The following is a 9,558-nucleotide window of genomic DNA, read 5'->3' on the forward strand; positions in this document are numbered from 1 at the left end:
CATGATTCTGTGATTCTATGATTGGTCAAACTGCACCTGGAGTCCTGTGTGCAGTTCTGGAGGCCTCACTTCAAAAAGGAAATGGACAAAAATTGAGATTGTTCAGAGAAGAGAGAAGAGGATGGGGACCAAGCCCTATGTGGAAAGGTTGAGGGACTTGGGAATGTTCAGCCTGGAGAAGAGGAGGTCGAGAGAGGACAGGGTTGCTGTCTTTAAGTAATTGAAAATGTGTCACTTGGAGCAGGACAGAGGATAGGACACACAGCAATGGGTTTAAACTATGTGGAGAATGAAATCCTACAGATATCAAGGAAAAGAATTTCACAGTCAGAGTAGTTCAGAAATGGAACAGACTGCCTGAGGAGGTGGTGTGAGCTCCCCCTCACTGGCAGTCTTCAAACAGCAACTGGACAGATACTTATCCGGGACCAATTACGCACAGAGGCTGAAACACTCACTGCCTCCCATTTGCAAACGTGCCATTGTAAACTGCGCATTTGGAGGGTTCCTGAGGGAAGCCCCCTCCCATGTTATCCCGCCGCTTTGACATGGCTTTTCCCTTCCCAACGAGGAGGCAGAGAAGCCACAAGAGAGGACACTGCAAACTTTATTCCTTGCTCCTCGGGTTGTCAATCAATGGAAGCAACCAACCTCAGCGGTGGTTGAGGGGACTCAAACACCTCCTCTCAAGTCCAGAAATTAATTTTAAAAAGCATACTCCCATGTTGCTATGGGAACACACCTCTACAAGAAAACATTCTTCCTTGATTTCTGTTTGGGATTCATTTTTTGGTTGTCTGGATTCATTTTTGGCTATCTGGCTTTTAGGGTCACCCAGTGATGCTCAGTGGTTGGCAGAGTGTGACTCCATGCCCTGACCACTCCCCAAGTGACCTGAAGCAACCTGCCTCAGGGTACACCTTTCCACCATTTCCCTTTGGTCTTGGCGAGGCCTCATTACGGCGATCTGTGGACAGGGAGGATCGCAGGGTGGTGACCGTGATGGCTCACGTGGGTGCCATCATCAGCTTGATCTCTGCCGTTCTCAAGGCCATCCGGCAGGAGACCGCACATTACTTAAGAAGAAGGAGGAGGAGGAGGAGGAGGAGGAGGAGGAGGAGGAGGAGGAGGAGGAGGAGGAGGAGGAGGAAGGAAAGAAGGAAGGAAGGAAGGAAGGAAGGAAGGAAGGAAGGAAGAGTTGGTTCTTATATGCCGCTTTTCCCTACCCGAAGGAGGCTCAAAGCGGCTTACAGTCCCCTTCCCTTTCCTCTCCCCACAACAGACACCCTGTGAGGTAGGTGGGACTGAGAGAGCCCTGAGATTACTGAAGAAGAAGAAGAAGAAGAGTTGGTTCTTATATGCCGCTTTTCTCTACCCGAAGGAGTCTCAAAGTGGCTTCCAGTCACCTTCCCTTTCCTCTCCCCACAACAGACACCCTGTGAGGGAGGGGAGGCTGAGAGAGCCCTGAGATTACTGAAGAAGAAGAAGAAGAAGAAGAAGAAGAAGAAGAAGAAGAAGAAGAAGAAGAAGAAGAAGAGTTGGTTCTTATATGCCGCTTTTCTCTACCCGAAGAAGGCTCAAAGTGGCTTCCATTCGCCTTCTCTTTCCTCTCCCCACAACAGACACCGTGTGAGGGAGGGGAGGCCGAGAGAGCCCTGAGATTACTGAAGAAGAAGAAGAGCTGGTTCTTATATGCCGCTTTTCCCTACCCGAAGGATTCTCAAAGCGGCTTACAGTCGCCTTCCCTTTCCTCTCCCCACAACAGACATTCTGTGGGGTGGGTGAGGCTGGGAGAGCCCTGATATCACTGCCCGGTCAGAACAGTTTTATCAGTGCTGTGACTAGCCCAAGGCCACCCAGCTGGCTGCATGTGGGGGAGTGCAGAATCGAACCCGGCATGCCAGATTAGAAGTCCGCACTCCTAACCACTACACCAAACTGGCTCTCTAATGCTCCATTAAGGCTAATGCTCCATAGAAGGTGCCAGCGGGCAGCATGAGAGCTTGGCCAGTGCATGTGCTCACCTTCCCAAACACATGTGGGTGGGTGAGAAAAGCATTGACTGGAGCGACGACCAATGGATCTCAAACGCCGGGATGACCCGAGGGCCCTTTTGGGAGTTAGTCTCTGTGCTCCGATGGAGGCTGCATTAGCAGACCGCCAATATGCACTGGGCCATCCTGGTGGAGTAGAGGGTGGCCACGGCTCTCCAGTACCTGGCAAGCAGCATCTCCTGCAGACTGCTCTCAGAGCAATTTGGACTGGGCATCTTGACCATGGGAGAGATCGTCCTTGAGGTCTGCTTCGTCAAAGAGATTGGCAAGGGAGAATCCTTGCCAGAATCCTGGTGTGCTTGTAAGTTCCACTTTGGGGGCAAAAAGCCATGCACCAATGAAGACATGCTACCGCGCACCATTGGGCATACGAGGAAGACTGGCAGGGTTTGGGGCGCTCAGGTGCCAAAAACTCGCACCACCCTCTGGAGAGCTCCAGGTTGCTGCCAATGTCATGTGGAAGCAGCACTAAAACCCAAGAGCAATGAGAGGCTATCCAGGGGCAAATTCCTTTTGCAGAATCCGCCCTGGATGCTTGAGGCTGATGCTGCGTTGAGCAGGGGGTTGGACTAGATGGCGTAGATTAGCGGTCCCCAACCTTCTTGTAGTCGGGGACCGCCTCCGAGGGTGGGAGAGAGCCGGCGGCCCGGCCACAGCAACTGCACGTAAACGTGCACGCGCGGTTGCCGCGCATGCGTGTTTTTGTCACTAGGTAGCACTAACGCGCATGCGCAGAACAGCCGCACGTGCGCGTTTTCACCAGCAGGGGGCGCAAAGACGCATGCGCGGCGGCTCCGGGCGTGCGCGTTTGCATCGCTGGCGTGCCAGCAGCCGTGCCTGCCTCTTTCCCCCTTCTCGCTGCGGGGGGGGGGAAGTAGGTGCGGCCGCTGGCAGCCCGGTACCATGGCCTTAGCGACCCGGTACCAGGCCGCAGACCGGGGGTTGAAGACCCCTGGCCTAGATGGCCGGTTCCAGCTCTAGAATTCTATGGTTCTATGTATTATGCGCTGAAACGATGTCTCACTTTTTACTTACTTCTACCTTTGGAGATGCATGGAGAGTTCTGCAAAGCCATTAGCTGTTGATTTGTCAAAATGATTCATGGCTTTCACTACTACAGTGTACTTAGAGGCGTTCAGTGCTGACTTTTTCATTTAAAAAAAAAAACATGCACACTTTAAAGCCCACCAAACTGAAGCCATGGAAAGCTGGCTCTGCACTCCCCGGACTGTTAAATAATCATCCTGCTATTAGCTCCCTGAGGCTGGGAATTGATTGCTCGGCCACCGCACCAGCTAGCAATTAATCGGAGAGCTCCCTGTGCTCTCCAGACAAAACAAAGGAGACGCTGAGATGCATCAGCCCCTCAAAAGCCAATGGGGAGGAATTGACAATGAGGCTGCCTGGGTGGATCAGGGCAGGAGTGCACAGAGCTAGCTCAAACACAGGATTTCAGGGCTGCAAGCTTCTTTCACAGCTAGACCCTGATGCCCTGAAAGAAAATCTCTCCCTTGATAAACAATGTTGGATACTAATTCTCCCTGCCTTCCTGCTAGCTTCTCTGTGCTTCCTTCCAGTAGAGAGCTGAAACCTGAGACTAACACACAGCCCCTGGGAGGGGTTTCAAGGAAAGAGATGTTCACAGGAGGAAATCTTCTGGGACTCGTTTGTTATTTAGAAACCTGAGGCAACACTCTGGCCGGTAGGACCCTGATGAGTGGCCAGGGAAACCTTATAATGATCAGCCCACCATCCAGTCATGGAAAAAGCCGTGTGCATGGATGGATGGATGGATGGATGGATGGATGGATGGATGGATGGATGGATGGATGGATGGATGGTGGTTGGATGGTGGTTGGATGGATGGATGGTGGTTGGATGGATGGATGGATGGATGGATGGATGGATGGATGGTTGGTTGGATGGTGGTTGGATGGATGGATGGATGGATGGATGGTTGGATGGATGGATGGATGGATGGATGGATGGATGGTTGGATGGATGGATGGATGGTGGTTGGATGGATGGATGGATGGATGGATGGATGGATGGTTGGATGGATGGATGGATGGATGGATGGTGGTTGGATGGATGGATGGATGGATGGATGGTGGTTGGATGGATGGATGGATGGATGGATGGATGGATGTTGGATGGATGGATGGATGGATGGATGGTGGTTGGATGGATGGATGGATGGATGGATGGATGGATAGATGGATAGATAGATAGATAGATAGATAGATAGATAGATAGATAGATAGATAGATAGATAGATAGATAGATAGATAGATAGATAGATAGATAGATAGATAGATAGATAGATAGATAGTTTTGGTGGTCATAGGAGAATGGCTAGCATCTTAGACTTGGAAGAGGCCATACAGGCCATCTAGTCCATGCTGGAAAAGGGGGCAAATAAGACCAATTCCTTTCTCCCCTTTTGCTGTTAATTGCTTACTGCAATTCAGTAAGGAGAAGTTCAGAGTTCTACATCTGTGTCACAGAAATGAAAAGGATGCCTACTGAATGGGAGAGACACTTCTGGTGAGCTGTGTGTGAACTAGATCTTGGGATACTTGTGGACTGAAAGCTCTAAAGCTCTAAAGAAGGTCAATAGACCAGCCAAAATGTACTGACTTCAAGAAATGATGCCAATGTGGACCAGCACTCCACACTGATTCAATAGGTGGTGGCCAGATTTAGAAAGAAAAACTATCAATCTGTCTAGAGCAGGGATTCCCGACCAGGGCTGGAGCCATGGGGCTCTGTGAGAGCTTCCCAGAGGCTCCCTGGCCTTTTCCCCATATCCTGATTTGACGGACTTGGCCACAATCTGTTCCCAGCATTGTTGTGAAAGCAGGGAACCAGTCACTTCCATTGACTTGGGGGTGGCATTATTGTGTGGTTACTATACCTGGGAAATCAGGGTGGAGTCTGGACATCTAATCCTGTTTCAAATTGCCTCTTTTCTCCCCCCCATTTGTCCTGATGTGGCTAGCATGGCCAGCTGACATCACTTCTGGCCTGGTTCAGGGGCTCCTCAAAGTCTGGGGGGAAAAACACAGTCAAAATGTTGAACAAGACTGGGCTTGTAGTCCATGGACATCTGGAGGGCCGCAGTTTGACTACCCCTGGGCTAGAACTATCTTGTTGGATCTTGGTAGCTCAGCAGGGTCAGCCTTGGCCAGTATTTGGATGGAAGATAACCAAGAAAGACCAAGGTTTGCACAGAGAGGCAGGCAATGGCCAACCTCCTGTGAACATCTCTTTCCTTGAAACCCCTACCAGGGGTTGTGCGTTGGTCTCAGGTTTCAGCTTTCTACTGGAAGGAAGGAAGGAAGCACAGAGGAGCTAACAGGAAGGCAGGGAGAATTAGTATCCAAAAACAGAATTTAAAGTCAGACAGTCCAGAGAGTCAAGGGTTCATTTTATTCAGTTCAATGGTATTAGCAGAAGGAGCCTCCTAGCCCCAAGTCTTGCATGCCAATAAAGGTTCTATAGATTTTTCACTCTGTGAAGACTCACAGGGTTCTGCAAACTCACTTGCTAACCTGTCATGGTGCCTTTTAGACTGGAGCTCTGATATTGCCTAACTGGCCTAAGTGAGCCAGGTAGGCAGACAAGTCAGGGAGCTGCACTGTGGAGGTTGGGCAGATGAATGAGGAGCTTCTGCAACAACTTTGGAGTCCAAACGCTGGTTTGTCTGCCACTCCATTACCTTCTGCTGATCAAAACTGTCTGCCTGTTGAGCATATGCCTGGGATAAGCTCTCATCCATCTGAGACTCAGGTGAAGCTCAGCTGTGACTTAACAGCAAAAGGGGAGAAAGGAAATAATCACAAGGTCACCTGGCAGAAAAGGTACACCTGGGAAGCCTGGGCCCACAATCTGTGTCTGCTGAGAGCAGCTTCCAGTGTGTCACTCCCCAAGCATGATCCATGCTTGCGTTTCCGTTCCAGACAATTCTAGTTTCAGGCACTTCTAGGATGTTCTGGCTTGGGAAGAAGACAGCTTCATGATCTCTGCTCTGATTGCCACAGATCTCCTCCATGCATTGCTCCACAGAACATTGGATTTGGAACGAAGTATCCGCTGCTTGAAATCACGAACAACCTAGAGGCTTTGGACTTGGCTTCCTCTGCTGCTCCCAGAGAGTGGTGCCCCTACACATCCCCTTAGCAGGGCGGTCTCTACTTTGCATGGAAGCTAGCACATGGGAACCACTGACAAAACCACCTCCCTTCGGCAGCTATAGCAATGAGTGCCTGTGTCCAAAAACCAGTAAGTATAATTATAATGAATATAAAACCACTGGAGTCTAAGCAGATGGTCCTGTGAAGGTGCCTGCCACTAGCTGCCACTGCTCTTTTAGCTGGCTGGCTGGCTGGAACTCCAGAAATTAGGGGGGATGCCCCATTTCACTGGAAAGGGAGGGAGGAGAGGAGGGGAGTTTGGGGACAGAGGGCCATTCCCTAATTTGGTAAGTGACCTTAGCAAAGAATCAAGTGACAGATGAGGACAGTTATATAGTCATATCAAGCAGGGACTCGCCAACTGGACACTGATTTTTAATGGGGTTTTAAAACTGTTTTATTGTATTATTAGAATTAAAACCCGTTGTAGCTGAAACAACGGGCGCTGGCAGGGGAAGGGAGGAAAATAGCAAAGAGAGAGGAAGGTAGAAAGGAAGAGAGTGATTAAGATAGAGAGAGCTTGGCGTTAGGAAGAGGAAGGGGAGGAGTTGTCCAGTCCGTAAGGGCATGGGGTTGAATGTGTGTGTTGTGTGGCAGGTTGTGGTGGTGTGGTGGCCAGTGAGGGCACGGGTGTGGAGATACGGGTGTCAAGAACCTGTGGTGTGGAGGGTTCGTTGAGTGTGGGAGAGGACTGACCTTTGGGAATTGTGGCATAGTGGTTACAGATGAGCTTTCCAGAGCCATGTCCTCAGATATGTGAAGGGAAAATCAGACTGGAGACTCTTCTTAGGGGAAGATTACATGGCAACCAATTCCTCCCAGTTCTGTGGCCCTTCTTCTTCTGTCTCCATTTTGTTACTGTTGATATAATGTGCCCACATGCTTATTCACTGTTGCCGATTAGAAGATGGATTTTTGTACACTGCTGTTTATTACCAAAAGGAATCACAAAGCTGTTAACAAACACATTTTCCTTTCATCACCCCACAATAGACCACCTGTGATGGAAGTGGGGCTGTGAGAGCTCTGAGAGAAATGGGAATGACCGTGAGTCACCCAAAACGCCTCAGATGTCTCTAACCAATTTAAAATTACCTTCCTCTCCCCTAACAGACAGCTGTAAGTGAAGTGGGGCTGAGAGCTTTGTAAGAACTGGGAATGGTGCACAGTCACCCAGCAGGCCTCAGGTGTCTCTGAGCAGTTTAAAATCGCCTTCCCTTCCTCTCCCCCATAACAGACACCCTATGAGAGAAATGGGGCTGAGAGCTCTGAGAGAACCGGAATCGCACGCAGTCACCCAGCAGGCCTCAGGTGTCTCTAAGCAGTTTAAAATCGCCTTTTCTTCCTCTCCCCATAACAGACATAACAGCCCGGTCAGAACAGTTTTATCAGTGCCGTGGCGAGCCCAAGGTCATCCAGCTGGCTGCATGTGGAGGAGTGCAGAATCGAACCCGGCATGCCAGATTAGAAGTCCGCACTCCTAACCACTACACCATACTGGCTCTCAGGTGCTGAAGCAGCTCCCTCTGAAAAGCTGTCCAGATGAAGCACTGGAGGGGCACGACACAAAGGCCTGAGAGATGCCCATTTCAGCTTTCCAGCAACCAAGGTTAATTTCAGCTTTCAGATGAAATCTCTCATTATAGGACTTCTTCCTCAGGCTTATGGCCTCCCTCATTAGCCGTCTCATAGGACGTTGCAACAGATTAATCCGTGGCTTTGTGAAATCAGAAGGCCGGCATCTTTGCAGGGCTGGAAGGGACTTGACTGCATGAGAAATCTCACATCAACGGCCCCGGATGTCTTAGGCAGAGCCCCATAGGACCAGAACAGGGCTCAAGAAACGGATGCCACGTCCCCCGTGCCCTTTCTTTCTCCGGGCTTAGGAACTGAACCCTGCAGTCCCTCCGAATGAGCACAGTCACAATTGTGCCGCTGTCAAGAGACAGACTACGAAGTCTATGAAGAGACAGACTATGAAGACAGACTATGAAGACTATGAAGACTATGAAGTCCCCGGCCTTCCTCCTCCACCGCTCCTGGGCACCCAGCATCTCTTGGTGGGCATGCCCTGCGGGAGGGAGTACAAAAAGGAGCATTTTACTGAAGCGGCCAGCAACAACCCCAGGACTCCCAGCCACGGAAGGCCGCCACTCACAGGCTGACAGCGTTTCCCCCTGGAGCCCTTCAGTGGCCTGTAGGAGCTCCTCCACTGATGCTCCCACTCCACGGTGCTCCCCACACACCCCTGCCTGTTCTAGCGATATGTGGCCTGCATCAGGGGGAGACAGCGGTCACTGTGGGCCTGGACACATAAGGGCTCAGCGCACCAGAAAGGCCCTCTGGACAGGGGACATAACCCAATTGGCACATACCTGGGCTTTGCGGGGGGGGGGGGCTGTCAGGATCACCCTCCTCTACATTTCCCGCTCCTGGGTCTCCGACCGCCTCAACCTCTTCTCCTGGGAGGGGGGGGGTCGTGCCTTCCGGCCGGATCACCTCCTCCCTTCCCCGCCAAACCAGGCAAGTCAGACTGGAGAATCGCGCATGGTTCCTACATGGTTCCTAAACATGGCCCACTTTGTTGTTTTGACCAGGCAAACAGGTGAACTCCGATCTCCCCCCAGGCTGTCTTCAGAGGAATCTTGACAGAGCACTTCTAACCCTCAGTCCCTCCCTGTACAACCTATTTCTACTCCGCTGTGTGATGGGTTGACAACCCCATGTTTGCAGGCAGCACGCATTTCACACCTCTGTGTGGAAATGGTCCAAGACTTGGGAGGGACCTTCAGTTCATCTAGTCCAACCCCCTGCAGTGGATTCAGATCTTGCATTTCCTTTTATACGGAGGCATGCATGGCTCTCCCCTCCCCGTTTGAGAATGAAGAGAGAAGCCAGGATTGGCCCACACCTGTCCAGCGGACATCTTGGCAGAATGGAGATTTCCAGTGGAGACTTCAGAACTAGGCACACAAAGCAGCCATAACTATGTTCTATTCGAGGGTCATTTAAATGTTAACTTTCCTCATAGTCCCTATTCATAGAATCATAGAATCATAGAGTTGGAAGGGGCCATAGAGGCCATCTAGTCCAACCCCCTGCTCAACGCAGGATCAGCCCAGAGCATCCTAAAGCATCCAAGAAAAGTGTGTCTCCAACCTTTGCTTGAAGACTGCCAGTGAGGGGGAGCTCACCACCTCCTTAGGCAGCCTATTCCACTGCTGAACTACTCTGACTGTGAAAGTTTTTTCCTGATATCTAGCCTATATCGTTGTACTTCTAGTTTAAACCCATTACTGCGTGTCCTC

Source organism: Paroedura picta, chromosome 17, assembly GCF_049243985.1.
Source record: "Paroedura picta isolate Pp20150507F chromosome 17, Ppicta_v3.0, whole genome shotgun sequence".
Taxonomy (NCBI): Eukaryota; Metazoa; Chordata; class Lepidosauria; order Squamata; family Gekkonidae; genus Paroedura; species Paroedura picta.